Genomic DNA, 20128 nt, shown 5'->3' with positions numbered 1-20128 from the left:
GACGACGTTTTATTCATCTTCTGTAATTTGCTTCTTTTAATCTTGTAAACCGCTTTGTTGTCAAGGCAGAAAGGTGGTATTAAAATGTAGTGCTTGCCTGTGTTCCACCCCTTGCAGGTGATGTGTTTTAGAAAACCAAAGTAACTCCATTTTACTTAGAATACCAAAGCATCTCCAAATTTGCTTAGAAAACCTAATTCTAACTTAAAGTAACCCCAGCCAAGTTCAGAGACATCAGGCCAATGTCATTATCTCTCTCCACTAAAATGTATCTATGAAACTTGGTTCTCGCAAGATTCTCATTGTTCTTTGCTGACAAGTTAATAAAACAGGATGTAACCAAATAAGGAGTGATCACCAGATGAACAATGAATCATTCGCATGCGTACTAGATACTTAGTCCACCATTTTACTGCCACGTATACTATGTCAGCATCATTCAGATTGTCTGTATAAATGTAAGATGCACCTATAACCAATTTGTATTCAATGTGGAGCGTGAGCCCCATTGTCTACCTGCTTCTGCAGAGCATTAAACCAAGCCTCTGATTGATTCCCACTGTGTCTATTTGATTGGCTTAAGGCGGACCCAGGGACGAACCAGGATTCACATCACAGGTAACTGCCATTTAAGATCCAGATGAGCCAGCGGCAGGGAGATGACATTTAAAAAATAATTTTATTACTTGTATCTGTGTCTATCTTATTGTTGTAAGCTGCCCCAAGCAGTATTGCACTGGAGGAGCGGGGTATAAACAACAAAATGTCTGGCTGCTGGTTCACCTTTCCTACCACGGGGCCCTGGGAGTTCAGCCATAGTGGTATAGATTCAAAAAGAGGTAGTTGCTATGCTGGATCCCAGGGCCGGGTGTGTTTACCTGGTTGCCATGGCGATTAGGTTCCGACAGATTGTCATGGGGCTGGAGGTTCCACTGCTGCCCTTGGGCTCTCTGGACCTGACCATAGGCAGGACTTTCCAATCTCTCCTCCTGCTCATGCCAATTTTTGTCCATAGTTGGCCATCAGGGAGCGCTGAACATGGACTCAGGCAAGGAGTTCAGAGTACGTGTTCATCAAATAGGCCTCAAATAGGTTTAATTTGGATGGGTGGGGTGGGGAGAACAGACCACCAGGGGTTGGATTTGGGTCAGGAGGGAGATATTTAGGAAGCGAGTCCCTCCTGGCCATTATCGGCTGAGGCCCAGCCCATCTTCCCTTTGTCTTCATGGAGCACAGGCCCCCCAATAGATGGCTCAGAGCGCCAACTCTTGTCAGCCCCCTGCCTCCTCCAGGATCTCTTCCAAGGAGAAGGCACAGCGGTGGAGGCCACTGCACAGAGCAGAGGAGGGAGCTCCTGGCCTCACTGAGCTCTCTGTAGCTTCCCCCTTCAGAGGTGTGGTATTGCTAGATTGATTGATTGATTGATTGAGTGCCGTCACATTGGTGTCGACTGTTAGCGACCACATCGATAGATTATCTCCAGGTTGATCTGTCTTCAGCTTGGCCTTGAAGGTCTCTCAAGTTGCCATATTAGGGACTTGGGGGGGGGGGAGAATGTGATTATTCTTGAGGGCTGGGTAGGATTGGATTTAATGATCAAAAGGGCCCAGGCTCTGGAGCGTTTTAAGTATCCAGCAGCACCGCTGAAGGGAGGCTCCCTGTCTCTCTCCATCTTTAGACAGATGGTGAGGACCTTCTTGTTCTGGAAGGCTCTTAGTTTGTGGCTTAGTTGTTAACAATGACTTAACAACTTTGAATGAGATTATATGGTTCTCTTGTTTGTATGCCACTTTGATTTGGTGGTTATAGGCCACCCCCAGTCTCAGAAGCAAGATGCCTCTGAATACTAGTTGCAGAGGAGCAAGAGCAACAGCCTCACCTCTTGCCTGTGGGCTTCCCAGAGGCATCTGGCAGGCCCCTGTGTGAGACAGGCTGTTGGACTAGATGGGCATTCTTGGGCCTGATCCAGCAAGGCTGTTCTTATGATATTTTAAATTTGAAATGAAATGAAATGTTGAAGGGCGGTGGGTTGGAGAGAGGATAGAGTTGGCAAGATTTGCCAGATGAGTATTGCAAGTTATGTGGAGGATGGGAATTGGCACCTCTTGATGTGGCCTGGCTCCTCCGCTTTGAACAAAAGCTTGACAAAATTGAGCAGGTGAAGCCATTTCTAGCCTAAAGAGATGGGAAACCCTTCACCAGCTTGAGATTTGCATGCCAGGCTTCTGCTGAAGTCACAGGAGCAGGACCAGGTAAAGAGTTGGCAACTGTGCCTGCTAGTACCCCACATCCATCACCGGGCCTCGAGAGTGCCACCATGCTTTTATAGATTCAAAAAGTGGCAGTTGCTGTGCTGGATCCCAGGGCCGGCTGTGTTTACCTGGTCGTCATGGCGATGAGGTTCCAACAGATTGTGATGGGGCTGGAGGTTCCGCTGCTGCCCTTTAACTCTCTGGTCTCGATCACTGGCAGGAGGGCTTTCCAGTCTCTCCGGGCTGCTCACGCCAATTGTTGTCTATATTTGGCCATGAGGGAACGCTGAACATGGCAAGGAGTTCAGTTCACTGCACTGCCCCAGAGAGGTTTAATGGTGGGAGAAAACCACCAGGGGTTGGGTTTGGGTCGTGTAGAAATTTGGAAGCAAAACCCTCCTGGCCCCAATGGGCTGGCCCAGGTGGGCATGAAGGAACTGGCCCAACCCATCTCCGCTTCTGACCCTAGTGGACTCCTGCTCTCCTCTTTCCTTTGCAGGACGTAGGAAAAGGACCCCCCTTACTTCGTGGTGTGGGCAGCCTTGATAAGGAAGCTCCTGTAGCACCTCTCCGGTACGTTCACTCTCCTGCTCCTCCTGGATTATTAGGGATCATTGTTGATTGATGGCACCGTAGATTTGTATACCGCTTCTGACACTCTCAAGGAACACGGCACTTGCCAGGGTTTCGTAAGTCAAGAAAAAAAGGCCCCAGTTTGCAAGGAGCACCACCCAGTCTAAATTCTGACAGTTGGAAAGACAGAAAGGACAAAGGGAGCTCCAAAGGAGGCTTTTGGTGAGGATCCATGGGCTAAGACAGGAGGCGAGGGAGGGTTCTCACGCACATTTAGCAACCCAGGGTTCAGAATAAGCATGGGTGGGGTGGCATCTCAGACAGGTCTGAGAGAGACTCCTGCCTGCAGTGAAGCCACTGCCAGTCTGTGTAGTCAATACTGAGCTAGACAGACCAATGGTCTGACTCGATATATGGCAGCTTTCTATGCCCAGTGGATTGCCTGTTAAGACTTTAACTGGCCAAATACTACTTCTGCCCAAACATATTTTGGGTACCAGCAGAGCCATAATTCCTCCACGTCCATCTCTCAAAAATGTCCTTATATACCATGCCTCCTTCGATTCTGAAGTTGCCTTTAACTTGTGCATGGCTAAGCCATTAACAATGAGTGCTAATGGCTACTTTGATCTACTAAGGCGTTGCTGGTCTTGTGGTAACAAGCATGAATTGTCCCCCTAGCTCAGCAGGGTCTGCCCTGGTTGCATATGAATGGGAGACTTGATGTGTGAGCACTGGAAGAGATTCCCCTGAGGGGATGGAGCCACTCTGGGAAAAGCATAAGGTTCCAAGTTCCCTCCCTGGCAGCATCTCCAAGAGAGGGCTGAGAGAGATTCCTGCCTGCAACTTTGGAGAAGCCGCTGCCAGTCTGGGTAGAAAATACTGAGCTAGATGGACCTATGGTCTGACTTGGTATATGGCAACTTCCTATGAAGTTTTCTGTTGTGCTGCAGATGTCTAGATTCTGGTACACTTTTTAAATGTGCTTTGATCTACCATCACACAGAAGTGATATGTCTGGCTTATGAGAAATTTTCTCTGTAACAAGGATTCCCAGATGTTGTTGACTAGGACTCCCATCATTCCCAGCTGCAAAGACCTTTGGCTGGGGATGATGGGAGTTGTGGTCAACATTGAGGAATCCCTGTGTACAGGGAACACCACTTATGAGTAGACAACCCCCCCCCCCAGGAATCTTGGATGAGCAATTTGTAGAATGGCAATCATGCCTTTTGGTATATTCATCATTAGAGTCTGTAGAATCACACAGTACATTTTCACTGCCAGCATCAACTGAGAGATGAGACATCACTGGGCTGAACATCTTCATCATCCTGCCTTTTCATTTGTTTAAAGATGACAAGAAAGATTGCTTTTCTAGAACAAAAAGTCCCAGTGTGAATGGGCTTCCTTGAAGAAATTCAGATTGTGTGATGAGTCTCGGGAGACTGAAAAGCACATCCCATAAGCAAGTCACAACCAGTGTTCCCTCTAACAGGGATTCCCAGATGTTGTTGACCACAAATCCCAGAATCCCCAGCTTCAATGGCTTTTGCTTGGAGATTCTGGGAGTTGAAGTCAACAATATCTGGGAATCTCTGTTAGAGGGAATACTGGTCACAAGTTCACAACCACTAGAAAACTGCACATACCTGAGGTGATGTGGATCCTCCAGTGTCACTCCCCAAAACATATAAAGTCTTCTACTCACATGGCGATGGTGATTCTTATATTTGTTCCAAAATATGTGAGCTGAGGACAGCACACAGATACATATAGTACCTAAACAATGGACCACTCAAGGGGCAGGCATCACAGGCATGTTAGGGAAGTCCAACCACATAAGCATATGTTCCAATGCTGGGATTCGCAGATGCTTTTGGACTACAATTCCCATCACCACAAGTTAAAGGGCCATTGTGGCTGGGGATGACGATGTTGGACTGCACTGTTTCCGCTCTTTGAGAAAAAAGGCCTAACATTCAACAGAAGTTTCCCTATTTCCAAGCCCACCTGCAACCATGAGGGCTAGAAACTCTTTTTTTTAAAAGGAAGCAGAAACTCCCAGGCTTCCGTAGGAGCCCAAGGGCCAAAAATTAAAAGGTGCACTGTAAAGCACAATCAGAGACATGTTCATTTCCATATGGCTTCCCAACCCACAAACGCATGCCATAACCAAAGTTTGGACACAACAAGCTTGAATTCTGGAGCAAAGCGTATTTATTGCAGTTATTAGTGAAAGTTACACTTCAAACTGAAGCAAAGCAACACTAGAACCAATAAAATAGTTTTACTTAAAAAAAAATAGAGTACTTCCAGTATAGAGAAAATGGACAAAACAAAGACACACTAAGGAGTGGAATCTGTCACAGAAGAACAACTTTGGGACAGATTTGGCTCAGGAGTTCCATGACTGAATTTTGTACGGTTACATATTTGTAAGCAACAGAACATTCGACAAAAACAGAAGAGTGTAACTTTAATCAGTGGACATGACATGTTGCATAACACAATGGACTGACCCAAAGAGACAGTTTTTGACAAGCCTGAAAGACAACCGCTTGTCCAGACTTTACCTGTACCTTCAGGTATTTCAAGGTGATCTCATACCCTAACTGAGTATTCAAAGACATGGTGTCAGAATGCCGGAGGCACTGCATGTTACGATATAGAACACATGTTGCTCCATAAACCATTGGTGGCCAACCTCTTTGGCAAAAGTGCCACAAGTCAGAGTAGGGGAGTGTGAGTTATAGTGCATGCGTAGCCTCCACCTCTCCTCCCCACCCTGCCCTGATGCCTTGATGTGGCTTTGCCTTTCGCTTACTAAGCAAAGGAAGGGATAACAGAGAGGCAGCCTGGAGAAAAGAGCAGACTATGTCTTAAAGCAGGAGATCTCAAACTTGGGTCCTAGATGATCGTGGACTACAATTCCCATCACCTCCAACCACAACGGCTTTTGGCCACTGCGACTGGGATGATGACAGTTATAGTCCAACATCATCTGGGGACCCAAGTTTGAGAACTGCTGACTGAAAGCAAGGCACATGGGCTCTCTTGCTCCTGTCCAGGTGTGCCACAGACCTCCTCTGCTTTTGGCACCCATGCCTAAACAGTGTGCCATTTTGTTTACGACAAACATATTACGGTTTATATTGCAAGCCCGTGTGAATTTCAGCCCTGTTAACAAAAGGTAGGACCTTCCCCTTATTACTCCCAGCATTCCCTACTCCCTTCATTGAAAAGATTAAGAACAAATTTAGAACCAAAACAAAAAATCCCCTCCTTCCAACAAAAGTTTGGCAGTCTAGGCTTGGTCATTCCCTCAGAAGATCTGGCCATGGGGTATTAGACCAAGACCTCTAGACACACACATACTGACCTGCACCACTGAACCAATTAGGGGTGGGGGGAGAAGAGGGAAGAAAACTCTGTCACGCAAACACAAGGTTTTGTTTGCTGGTTCAAGAATACCTGGCCTTTGATTAGTAAAGGCCACCTTACAAGATCCACCCTCTTTAAATGGAGTGTGTTAACAGCCAACATAAGGAATCTAACAATGCTGACAGATACGTGATCCAGTTAAAGTGGAGGAGACTACAATGGAGCTGATACTGAACCAAACTGGAAGAAAACTCCAAAATAGCTAACCGTTTTGGCAAGGACAGTTTACTTGGCAGGGGCAAGTTGTGGAGGGAGATGGGGATATGTTGCTTCTGGGTAAAGGATCACATTTTAAACACATACTGTAATACAAATTTGTCATTATATATCTTTTTTAAATATATATTTATTTATATAATGTATATATAAACCAACCCTCCCACCCTCTCCCAAGAGTTGCAGCTCACATTTGCAATACAAAGAGGCACACACGGTCAAGGTGGTTTAAAAAGTAAATATTGTAAAGGCAATGGACTTGCCATCCATCTGTCCACCCGCTGGAAGGCAAACGGCAACAATCCAGATATAACAAGCTAGCTTGACTTGAGCATACTTTTGTTGGAGGGGGCTGGGAAGAGACACCAGAGGACGTCCAACACATTCTACACTCCTCAGTGACAGCAGAAAGTTGTCAAAGAGTGCTTCCATCAAGGGTGCTGGCTTAAAGGCCACACAGAGGCGTTTGCAGAAGAGCTTCTCAAAAACCACACCCCTGCCCTGGTGCACAAAGTGGTGCTGATATCACCAACACAGTGCCCCATGCCATGACAACGGGGACGCTTCCATCCACTAGGCTGTATATTCATTTACAGAGATGCACCTGCTTGCGGCAGTTCTAAACACTTGGGGATGGAATGCCTCAGGGTGGTGCTTAGATCTGTCCTCCTAACTGTACATGCGCGCATGCAGGCAGGTGCACATGCAGATTATTAATACTATCGTGCTGCACATTAAGGAAACCTTTTGAGCACGAGCACACACACACACACACACACACACAGCCTCTCTCTCACTCACACAGTTCTACACAGACATAACCTTCCTTGCAGGAAAACATGGTCCATGCCACTTGTACACCGCAACATGGGACAAATCCACAAATGGGACAAATCCACATGGGTGCATCCATCTGAAGGGAAGCAGAGAGTGGTAGCAGGTCTCCACTATCTTGATGTTGCCAAAACGTACAGCATACAACACACAGAGAGGTCTATGCCATTTTCCTACACAGAAAACTAATGGCGTGAAACATCCATTTATGAGACTGACACAACAACGGCTAGCTCACCTCGTCTGTAAAAAAAAAATCAAAATCAAAACAGAATCAATTTGCCAACGCCCACGAGGAGAAAGCTGGATTAATCAGAATGGCTTACTGTTATGCACTCTAGTCTGGGGATTCCCAACCTTGGGTCTCCAGATGTTGCTGGACTACAACTCCCATCACCCCTGGCGATGGCCACTGTTGCTGGGGGTGATAGGAGTTGTAGTCCAGCAATACCTGGGAACCCCTGGACTAGTCTCAACGCCAAAATGAAAACTAGTATTCTTACACAGACACACGGGGTGCTTCAGACTCCACCAAAGACTGGTGCTCAAGCAAAGCAGGAACACTTCCGCACTCAAACTAAATCCAGTCCGGAATGCAAACTCCACCAAATCACAACTGAGTGCAGAATGGAATCGCCCCATTTAGCCAACATCCAGAGACCATGACCTAAAGACCAAGTTAGAACAGCTTTTTCTTAGAAACCTTCTTCTACTACAGCATATATTGAGAAGTCCCTTACATAGCTACACTTAACTACCCTGTGCCCAAGAAAAACCTGCTGTTTTTATCATGTCGAAAGCACTCCTTCCGAGTCCAAAACTGTGGCCCTCTCCAAACAAGATCTGGGCCCATCAACCTATACCAGTGTTCTTCATGGGCAACGCTAGGCAAGGCCCTCTGACTAACTGCTGATTGGGCCTGGGTGAAGCAGCTTTGGCGGAAGCTGGACACCACCATGTGGAAGCGACTGCTCCCGCCACACGGAGCTGCACTTTGCCCAGTGCCGGGGGCTCCTTGAAAGGACCTTGAAGCCCCTGCAGCAGCATCTTGGAAGGCACAGAGTGCTCGGGAGTGTCCTTCCCCCACAGGGCTCTTGAGAGAAGGTGCCATCGCTCTGAAAAGGCTCCTCCCAGCACCGAGAAGAGTGTAGTATTGTGCAGAGGTCAGCACAGTGGCAAATGGCTCTCACATGGGAGGCATTTTGCCAAAGTGCTCCCCACTTGAAATAGTGAAGATCGCTGCAACAGCACACACTCTTTCGGATTACTTGGTTCTCTCTCCAGCCAGGGGTGCTTCTAAGCTCGGCATCCCAACAGGTGGTCTTGCAGCCTTGCCCTCAGGATGATTCACAGCCTCTCTCACTCCCACCTTTGCAAGGCATGCTAGAGAAGGACAAGGGACATGTTTGGGAGCACTGCATAAGCAACTGGGAACAGTATGCCTGCACTACCACATCTGGAAACAGCAAAACTTGGGAGCTACGTCTTGCAAAGGCTCTCCTTTGGGAGGGTCACCTCCATGTAAAGGACAAGCCTTGGGTTGGAGGCAAAGTTGAGTTGCCATTCACAGAAGAGACATTTTAAACTTTGTGCTAGAACAGTGCACCAGCACAGTGAAACAAAGTCCAAATGGGTTATTTTGTTTGCAAAGGCAGAAACAAGAGACTCTGCTATAGCATCTACCTATTCCAGGTAGTGAACTCATGTGCAAGCATTTGTAGAGCAAAGCTAGCATCTATTTCCCTTCTGCTTGCGGCTCTTTGGATCCAAGCACAGGAAGCTTCCCAACAAGGTTTTTTCTGACTCTTATTCAGGGGCTTCAAGGTCCTTTCCTATTGCACAGGTGGCGGCGGGGGCAACCACCTCCCATCCATGAGCACCCCCTTACTCCAGAGTTCTCTAACAGAAAGAAAGATGGAAAGGAAAAGGAGACTGAACTGAAAAGGGAACAGATATGGAGAGAGGGGAAAGGAACAAGACAGAGAGGAAGCAAGAAAACTGGGAGGTGACTTCCAAAGAACCCCCCACCGTGTGAAGCAAGATTCTAATATACTTTATGTATGAGGTTATGGATATTGAAAGGAAACAGGAATCAACTGTATTTGCTGCTTCTTCTCTTCTCTGTTTCTTTTTAAGAAACAACCTACTTCCTTATTAAACTCCAGAGGCCCAATTGCACAGAAAAACGTGCTTCCTACTGCACAGTTTTTTGCACCATTCAAAAGATGTCCAGCTGCATATTAGAAGAAGCCTTGCTTCTCAAGTGTACATACATGATCTTAACACTACAAAAGCAGGCATCTTGAGAACCTCATCCCATATTAGGACTATTCGGATTGGGGTGCGTGTGTGTTTAGAAAAAGCTTAGCAGCTTGTGGAGAAGCCAGGGTCTCTAGACAGGCTTTCTCTGCCGAACACAGGGGTGCAGCAAGGTTCAAAGAAGCTCTGGGATAAGAAGTGAAGATGGGTCCCAGCCCCTTTTTCCTTCAGAAAGGCAGGAGGAGGAGGAGAGCAAAGAGCAAGCTGGGGCTCAGCGGATGGGCCCCCTCTCCCTCCGTGGTCCCATGATATTTGCTCCCGCCACCCTTCTATTGTAGCCATGCCCTTGGCCTCAAAACCAGCTTAGCAGGGGAAATTCCCTTTTAACCCCCCCCCCCCTTTTTGCAGTAGCTTTACGCCTTCCTGCTAGAGCACAGCATGCCTCCAAGCAACAGATGTAAGGGAAAGACAGAAAGAGAAGCCATTTTCATGCTCATGTGTGGGCTTTCCAGACATGAATGTGTCCCGGGGCGGGAGAACACAAACTAGATGAACTTTTCATCTGCTCCTGCAAAGGCGAGCGCTCTGTTCCCAAGACAGGCCGGCTTCCATCTAGTCCATCTCAATGGTTGCAGAGCCTCTCAATACCTCCTGAAGCCCGTCAGCAAACCTTTCCCAAGATGCCATGACACACGCCGTGTGCTCAAGTCACACCCCCTTCTCGGAAGCTTTATGGACATCCGACCCCCACGACAAATGCCCTCCTTTCTTACACAACTCCACTGCATTCATCATACCACGTTCTTAGAAGCCCTCATAATGCACCACCTACAGCAGGGCTGCCCAGCTGTTGTTGGAGGTCAACTTGCACCATCCTTGGTCATTGTCCTCTGTTAACTGAGCAAAGAGGCACCTTTTCAAAGTGGTGATACTCTTCTGTTTATTGGGGGAGAGCAACTGGCCCTATCCAACCCCAGCACAGCATCCCTCCAGTGGCTGATGCGGGTGTCTGTCTTATGTTTCTTTGTAGTCTGCTAGCCCTTTGGGGACAGGCAGCCATCTTACTATTTTATTATTGTTTTCTCTGTGGGAAATAATAAGATCTTTGGGAACTTTTGTTGAAAAGCGGTATATAAATATTCGTTTGTTTGTTTGGCCACTGTGGCTGGGGATGATGGGAGTTGTAGTCCAACAGCTGGAGGCATGACATTGTACAGCCCTGTCTGAATGGAAGGTTCTGCCAGTCAAACCAAGTGTACAGCTAGCACTGAGGCACCATAAACAACAAGCAGAAGAGGCGACGTGACACAAAAGCAAAAAAGGCTGATCAAACAAGGAGTGATACAGGTGACACTACAGCCCTATTCACACATTATGTTCAACACTCGTACAAGTGAACAGTGCACACAGGTACAGATCTGTACACAGGCACAGCTGTTCACACGTTATGTCGAGCACAGGTACAGCAGTACAATTCCTATCTGTTCATGTCATTTGAGGGGCCTGTAGCTAGGTTCCCTCAAATGACATGAACAGATAGGAATTGTAGACAGATCATCCTGGAGAGAATCTAACTATGTGGTTGCTAAGAGTCGACACCGACTTGACAGCACTTAATCAATCATCCAGGTTCACTTTTAAAATGAATGAAGGAACAGTCACAGTCACACACAAAGCATCAAGTCTGAATAGGGCTTATGATCATGTTAATTCTTAGGATTAACTACAATCTAAAAGTCACTTTAAGAAATACTACAAAGCTTAATGTGCAACTTTAAAAAAGACAACCACCTTAAATAAACAATATTAAAACATGTAGTGACTCAGGAAAGGGGCAGTTAAAAATAAGACATCAGTTTCTCACTCACAGGGCAAGTGACTGAGAGGGGGAACAAAAGGTGCATGATTAAAATGCAGAGCCAGAAGAGGATAGCAGTTGTACTGCCACAGAGAGGATTCGGCAGTGTTTTGCCCAACCAAATGGCCAATCTTAGAGTATGACACCTTCAAAGACAGCCTGAGAGCTTCTTTTTTTCTGAGAAACAATTGACACTAGACTCTCCATTAGCACCCATTTGTTGGAGCTAAACTGAAAAACTAGTTACAGTATGAGAATATGTTTGATGCCACACATCAAGGGCTCTTTGGATACTAGGGCTGAACCCTGGAAGTAACAGTAAGAGCACCTTTGAGTGTGCGCGCGCACACACACACACACACACACACACACACACACACACACACACACAGCATCACTTTCATCCCATAATATCCAGAACCTGTCACTACGAAGCACCAGCACCTCTCCTTTGAGACAAGTCATTGCTTGTAGGACACACTCTGCTCTATAAAACCTCCCACTAATCTGTGACTGACCCACCTAGCCTCTGCCCCTTCCCTTCTCACCACCAGTTCCTATGCTGAAAATTGCACTAAACACCACATATCTGGAACAGGCACCAGGGGCGGAGGGTCCCAGCTTGGTGGCTAAGACCCCGCTCTAACGCAGAAGGTTCCAGGTTCAACCTTCAACAGTGCCAGATCAGGCTGGGAAAACTGCCCTGTATGGAACTCGAGAGAGTTGCTGCCAGTCACTGCACACAATACTGAGAGTGGTGGAACCATGGTCGGAGGCCATGCAAGTTGCATACCCCTATGCTCCTCTGCCTCTTGATCCTGACTATCAATCTTATTTACCATCTTAAGAGTTTAGAAATGGGAATCTCAGTCCATTCTCATCATTAAAAGCAACAAGGGCTCACATCTGTATGTCCTCCGGTTCCTCAGTCTTTTAGGGCTTCAGGGTCCCTCCACCCTCGACGCAAGCTTCACCACCACAAGAACTCAATTCTGTGTTACTGTGCATGTGCTATTGTTATTGGTCCATGAGCTAGGCCCACACATTTTTGGCCAATGGTACCATCTCTCGGGGGACAAATGCTCAGTCGTTTTTGGCAACGCCTACCCACCTAGAGATGGGAAAGAGGTGATTGAATTGTTGCACTGACAGCTTCCTGTGTGTTATCACCTCTTTTTTTTATCCCTATCCCCAAACAATTAAGGTACAATTGCAGTCGTTTCTGCACAGAATAAAGGGTTAGGGTAAGCATGAACAAATTGTTGTAATCTCTCCATGGGGGAATCTGGAGCATTCCAACTTAAAAGAATGTGAGTTTTGCTTCTGGGCTATCTTCTGCACCTTTATAATTCTAATATAGCTAAAATTTACCTGTACAAGAATTTTAAGACTCCATCACTCAAGAGGTAGCCTATTTTAATGATTCACCACACTCACCACTTATAGAGAAGTCTGTACTTCCACTAATATCCCATTCTACCTTCAAACTGCTACATATTCAACATTTTGCTCTACTCCTTTGGATAGGACTAGTGTTCAAGAACCCTTCTGCATGTTTAACCTCCAACCATATGCTATGTGCTATTAATATCCAGCTAGGGCTGGACATTTGGACACTCAAAAAACAAGTGTTCAGTTGACTGAACATGATGCACTGTATTTACAAAAGTTAGTCGAATTAGTATGAAGTCAGATGTGATACAGTGCAAACTGAACAATATTTAATACAATGTCTTCGGATAAGCTTATTCAAGAGGAATAAAAAGCAGAACTATATGCAGAATAGGGAATGCACATGCGGACTAAGGCAGCTGGCCAAAGTGACATTTGCAGTCACAGAGCATCTGGAGAAAGAAGGGATGGCTTGCATCAGGAGAGAAAGGCAGCACACCTGTGCAGGCTGCAATTCCTGCTCTTGCCAATAGATGGCATCGCGAGAAATCAGAGCAGGCCACTGCCAAAAGCCAAGAGGCTATTCTCATGGTAAGCTGATTTGACTACGTCTGCATCCCACCCCTACAACCCAGCAGTACATCAATCGTTTCATCTTCTGGACATGGAAGCGAATACAAAGATGTTCCGAGACCCTGAGGCTGGATATTAGGTTGGTCTGAACTAATTTTTGCTTTGTCCTGCTGAAACTCTGGTCTGTAACTTGGTCCCTGCTAAAGTACCACCTCTAGAAGCTCTTCTGCAGAAGACCAGTCAACACTCTGGCAAAACTGATTCACATACTACTCAGGGGGGCTAATAGTCTAAACACAAGGGAACACAGCTTTTCTTGAAAAAATGTCCTAATGGTGCCATTAAGGCCATCACTGGATTCTTCTGCTGGTATGTGCAAGTAAGTTGTACAACGTAATCACCACAACTTCACTATTATGACTTCTGTAGCAACTGAGGTGTAGCACTTATTCATGTTGTCCTGACTGTTATTGCAACGCCAAGGTCACAACAGCAGCTGAAAAGCAGTCCCCACTGGGTTGTGTTTTTTTTTTAAAGGAAGAGACAGATGTCAATCGGGACAGCGGGTGTGCTCAAAACAAAAAGGGTCTCGGCTGGATATTTTTGCCATCACATTTTCCTGTCACAAGCATGACAGCTATAAGTTTAGTTTTTAAAAGTTGTTTTTTCATTTAAAGTGAAACCTGGGATATTTTAAAAAGAATTCTACTAGCCTGAGAGTACACAGCTTCAAGCACTATATACGGCCTTCCCCAGTTTCATGTTCATGGCCTCTGAACAATTCAGTGAGAGTCCTGGGCTATTCACCCCTAAAACTTAAAAAAAAGTATCTCATATCCACACAGTGGATTTTAAGTTGCTTATAAGTACTATTCCTTCCCCCCACGATAATATGGTCCTTGGTTATCTTGGTCCTGACATAGGGGGGAAAGCAACATAGTACCCAACATCACAAACAATACTATCATTAAAACTTAGCATGTTTTCACTAAATGTGTTGATATTTTTCTAGCCATGTACAACTTTGAGAACAAAAAATATATATATATTCTACAGCACCATCTAAAAAGGCACTTTGAGGACTGTCTTGCTTTAAATAAATAAATCTCTCCAAGCTTTAGATGGCAGAACTTTGCTTTCAACAATTCTTTGTGGTTATGGACCTACTGAAGATCATCCAGACAATTCTAAACATGAAAATGAGACTGAGACACTCTGAGCATGGATTATCTTGTTGAACTCCTTCTTTAGTCCAGTAGGAATTGCTTCTGTAGTCCAATCTAAGAAAACCAATCCTTGTTCTCACTGCGGACATCTTCCGCTGCACTCTGAACCCTGCCCCCACCCCCGTGCGGTCCCAATGGCTATTCAAAACAGTAATCCCAGTATCTGTTGCAAATCAAAATTTCAGAGGATCTGCCGGCAAGTCATAATTGAGGGTCCAAGTTCATATCTTGTGATCACAACATTCAAACATCCACAAACGCTATATCTAAAAATAAGTGCTACCATGCCTGCCCAGGCTTCTGGGAATTTGCTTGCTCAACTCTGCCAAAGTATCTAAAAGCCAAAGTGCACGCTGCATCCGCCTAACAGGAGCGGCCAACTTATACCCTGCCCTTCAAGATCACATTTTTGTTGCTCCATCTCACACTGAATGCCTCTTTCAGTGCCTCTTTGGAGACGTTACTGTGCTTGAGACGAAATCACTCCATGCGTGTGTGAATTGCCCCAAAGTAAACAGAAGGAGAAGTTGATTAAAAAGATGAGTCTTGCTCCCTCACACTCCATATATATATATATACACACAGAGCACCCAACTCTCAATGACACACACAGGGAAAAGAAAGGAAATTAAGGCTAAAACCCCTATGCACACTTATATGGGAAGCAAGTTCCATGGAACTCAACAGGATTTACTCCAACATAAACAGGCAAAGAGTTGGGTGGGTTGGGCTTTTGGATGGGGTTTACTGGAGTATAGGCTTGGAAAGATATTCTCCCCATCAGTTCACACCACAAGATTTCCTTCATGTAACTTCTCAGGCTGCCCTGAGCATGGGACTGGATTAGTCTGCCAAGGTCCCTTCCAACTCTTAAGGTCCTGTGATTCAGCTAACACAGGGGTAGGCAAGCTTGGCTCTCCGGCTGCTGCTGAACTACAACTCCCATCATCCCCAGTCACAATAAATCGCACCTGAGGGTGTTAGGAGTTGTCGTTCAGCAACATCTGGAGAGCCAAAGTTGTCTATTCCTGATCTAACAAATGGGGGGGAAGTCTGTTGCTATTGTTGAAGACAGGCGTTCTCAAACTTGGGTCCCCAGATGTAGTTGGACTACAGCTCCCCACATGCCCAGCCACAAGTTGTGGCTGGGAATGTTGGGAGCTGTAGTCCAACAACAACATCTCGGGACCTACATTTGAGACCCCTTGGTCTCAAAGCAAAGCAATGCAACAGGAAGATTACACAGGAATTTAAGAAGTGTACCCAACGCCTGGCTTCGAAACACAAGAATTTGCACAGAAACACACAAAACAAGGCCAAAGGACACCTCAACTTTCAGCCTTCAGGAATGCAGTTGCCTTGCAGGGAACTTGCTAGGGAAACCACCCATAAAGGAGACTTCAGGCCAGTGCTTGTAGCAGAGTCCTTTTAACCCTCCCAAGGCGTGTTTTTGTTTTTAATTTTATCACAGTCGCATACTTGTGCGCACACCCTGTGGTCCACAATATGAAGCTTGAAGGCTGAAGTCTTGACAGGGCACCACTTGGCAGCTGCTACCCGATCTCCAACAAGCTCAGCCAACAGGACTCTCCTTTGCTTCCATAGCTACTGCCTGACTGGGGAAGGGGAAGAACCGCTCCTCACACAAGTCTCAGTGGAAACGGGCAGGGAACGGTGTGCCTGATGAGACTGTGAGCCCTATGGCACCAAGAGAAAGCCATGGCTTGCGGCAGAGCACCTTCAGTTAGCTTATCGACACATTGCCCCAGTGTTCCTGGGGAGGACAGAACCCCAGGCTGTCGTGGGCACCTCCCAAAGCCTCTAAGGGAGGAAGAAGAACAAGAACAGTTGGCACTTGCCAGTCCAAGTGAGGTCTGGGACCTGTTGGGTGGAACTGGGCGGGAGCCACCATTCTAGGCAGAAATATGCATATTAAAACAAGGCCAAGCTGGACATAGTCATTAAGACAGCCAACCTCTGCCCCCCTACTAACTTCGGCCAGACAGACAGCTATTTCAGCTGAGCAAGCAGAGTGGGCATGTGTGCACACCAGGCGTGGGGATTTCCACGAAAGCACATTAAAAAGTCTAGAAAGCTCCCCCCCCCTCCTTAAAGAAGAGCACGTACAAAAATAAAAGTCCATATAGTCCTGGGAAAAATATACTGGAAACTGCCACCACAGATGAGGTACCATTTAAATCCCCCCCACATCCCTCCCCTCCACGGCAAACATCCACGTATATCTTTTGAAAATCAAAGGAAGAATATCTGGCTATTTCAGAATCTCGGTTATAACAGCACCCTTTGTTATACTTGTTATATCGCACGGTTAAAGGTTCTTTTGAAACGTTACAAAACACCAGAATATCACGCCCAACGCAAAGCCTGGATTCCTGCTCACCTGCCCTCACTCCCTAGTGCAGTAATTGTCCACCTCATTTTCAAATAAATATAGCAGCTACAGTATCATAACAAGAGTGACTCTCAAATGCCAGTAAGTTGCTATTGTATCACAAATGTTTATCGGCACTTCATGAAGACAGCTTCAAAATTCAAACTTCTTGGAGAGGGTCTTGTTTTTAAACACCCAAGTCCTCTCCACATGAAAACCAACTGCAAGAGCACCCTCGCGCTAATATTTTCCAGAGGCTCTCCCTTGAAAGGCTTTAAATTAATTTTATTTTGCAGAGAGATGAGGAAGGCGAATGCCACAAGGCAGCTTTAGAGCCACAGTTTTTCAGTGTTGGGGCAGGACAGGAAAGGTTGTTCTAGTGCATCTTGGTGTAAACCGCTAAAAGGTATTTTTTTTGAAAAAAAATCTGGAGGCCAAGATCCCAACACTACACAATGCCCTTTAAAAATAAAAATAAAAACACCCATCTTTCCAAAAACTGAATTGAGAAACTTACTTCAGTAAGAATACCCACTGGAGCCCCAATCACTTAGAAACGGGGGAAAAAATTGAATGCTGACATGTGTAAAAGCTTGTCGCAAGTCTATCATGCATTCACAGAAGAACCCCCAAATTTGACTAAGGCTCCAGTGAGGTTCAGTAGGCTATCTTGGCAGCAGGCAATGCACACTCTGGGAAAGAGGAGCAAAGGAGGGGAAGTCAGAGAGTCCATTGGTCACATCCTGGCTCTCCCCCCCCCCACCTCTTTTTACTAAACTCCCTGCAGTCAATTTATGCAAAAAGATAAGTGCAGTGCATGAAGAATCCCCAGGGAGGAGGACCCTTCTAGAGACTGGAGCACAAAAACACCCACTTGTGACGCAATTCATGAGAACTCTTTCGACGCGAGTGGTTTCCCTTGCACCCTAGCGCCCACTTTCCAGACTGCTGCTCCCCCATTTCAAGCACACTTTGATTCTTGCCCCCAAGAAGTTAAATGTGCATTGTACCATTTCGCAAAAACTGGGAGTAAACCTGGCAAGATTGCAAGTGCGCTGATGCACTTTAGGACCACAGCAGCAGCCCGCACTAGGAAACATACAAAATACAGTACTTAAGTTTTCTGGTGCCAGGAGATTTTGAGGGTGGGGGGGAGAAGCAAACAGCAAAAGTTTATGTTGTCTGGAGCAAAATGGGCTCAGATTTCTCAGCTCAAAATACAGTAAGTTGGCAAATATAGTGGGTTGCTTGAGGACAACAAAAAAAGGAGAAGCAAGATATTACAAGCAATCAAATGGTTTTCATGTGGAGAACGGTTGGTTTGTTTCAGTAGGGCTGGGTTACCGACAATGCCCATATGAACCATCTGCAGTATATATCTATGCAGATATACTATAAGACCAGTGCAAATAAAGCAGTCAACAATGCAGCTCATGTGTTTTACAAAAGTGCAAAAACTCCCCTGAATTCCTGCGACTGAGTTAAAATGCTCACCTCTGACACAAAATGCGTTGCTTCAGGTTTAAAGTGGAATGAAACAAAGCAAAAGCGAAGAGGCCCATTCAGCGGATTCACATTTTAGTGATCTCCCTTGCTAGACGTATCCCAGCCCTCAGTAACGTTTTTTGTAAAGTGAAATGAAGTGCTCAGTTTCAAAAGGAAAGTCTATGCAATTAAAAACTGTTTTTTTAAAAAAAACTTCATGCTTTCTTTAGATGTCTGCACAATTTCATTTGGACAGAGCTAAAAAATGTGGATCTCTGGTAAGCTGGGGAGAGGGCGGGGGAAGCAAATTGTGCCCTCAAACCCCAAGTTGTTTGATCCTTTGTGGAATCAACATCAGCGTCACTAGACAGCATTAAAGCTTGCAGACTGCTAGCAGCATGAGGGAGTTGGCCCTTTTGGATTAAAAAAGGCCTCTTGCCTTTACAAGACTTTCCTTTCAAAATTAAGGCTAACTTTGTCCTTAAATATGCGGACATATCCATTCTCCCACAGTGAGTGGGGCAAACTGCTGCTTGCTCATACACAGCAAAAAACGGACAGGTTTTCCTTTACGACGGCTTATTGCACTAAAAGATAGCAAAAAAGAAGCTGTCAGTTCTCTTAAACAAAATAGTTATGTTTCTAAACATAAAAACTGATGTTGCAAATACACTGACTTAAATTAAAGCATTATTATTCTCCTCTAATAAATAAGAAAAGAGGAAGCTAAACCTCAAAGTACATACGTGTACGTGTGTGTGTGTGTGTGTGTGTGTGTGTGTGTGTACACAATCACATTAAAGTGTGAGAGATGCAGGAAGCCAACTAATTCTATATATAAATAAAAGAGAGAGATGTCAACTCTTAGTGCCAGTACTTGCGTGTGTTATATGTCACTCTGTGAAACAGGGGAGCTCTGATGTCACAAGCAGTTCAGATAGCATATGCACAGCACGCAAGATGGAAAAGTAGCCGGAACTTCTGGATGAGGAGAGAGCAGAAGCTTCATTCATCTCACCAGTTTCTAGATCTACTGCCGGCAGACACATACAGGGTATTTCCCCGCATTAAGGAAACTGACTTTGAGTTGAGCAACTCCACGACACTTGCTCAACTCAACAGACATGAAAGACAGCAGTTGGCTAAACTATGCTGGGATTTGTGGATCTGCATGTGCAGAACCACCCACCCACCCACCCCCACACACACACCCTAACCCACCCCACTTCCGGCAACATATTCCACAGAGCTGTTCACTCACAATGCACACTTGATATGGTCACAGTCAAGGGCCGACAGCCACTGAGGGGAAGCTACCTGCAACCCACAAGGGTACAAAAAAAGATAAAAACGTTTTTGCACATTCTCTCTACTTCCCCTCCCTCCAACAATCGCTTTGATTGTTCCTATTAAGTTATAATACCATAATGATTTCTTTCCTTTCTTTCTTTTTTGCAGAAATTGTTGTGCTGCTGAGCAACTTGAGGTAAAGGCATAAAAAAGGGTTAGACTACAAGCACGCACGCACACGCACACACGCACCCAGACAAACACACAGGAAAGGAGGAGAAGATGATGACGGCAGCGCTCCCCACAGGAAGCCACTTTGAAAGCAGTTGGCTGG

At 45.8% G+C, this 20128-nt stretch overlaps 2 long non-coding RNA genes across 2 annotated transcripts; one reads left to right on the top strand and one right to left on the bottom strand.

Moving 5' to 3' along the window:
* Nucleotides 1-945: 945 nt before the first annotated feature.
* On the top strand, nt 946-20096 carry LOC128332921 (uncharacterized). The gene is made up of 3 exons (XR_008310782.1): nt 946-1062; nt 2752-2825; nt 19963-20096. It is a non-coding gene; the product is annotated as an uncharacterized LOC128332921 (long non-coding RNA).
* LOC128332922 (uncharacterized) lies at nt 5028-19671 on the bottom strand. Its single transcript, XR_008310783.1, has 2 exons — nt 7771-19671; nt 5028-7695 (listed from the first exon to the last, which is right to left on the bottom strand). It is a non-coding gene; the product is annotated as an uncharacterized LOC128332922 (long non-coding RNA).
* Nucleotides 20097-20128: the final 32 nt, after the last annotated feature.

The sequence above is a fragment of the Hemicordylus capensis genome, chromosome 7 (assembly GCF_027244095.1).
Source record: "Hemicordylus capensis ecotype Gifberg chromosome 7, rHemCap1.1.pri, whole genome shotgun sequence".
Classification (NCBI taxonomy): domain Eukaryota; kingdom Metazoa; phylum Chordata; class Lepidosauria; order Squamata; family Cordylidae; genus Hemicordylus; species Hemicordylus capensis.
This window is presented reverse-complemented; position numbering and strand designations above follow the sequence as displayed.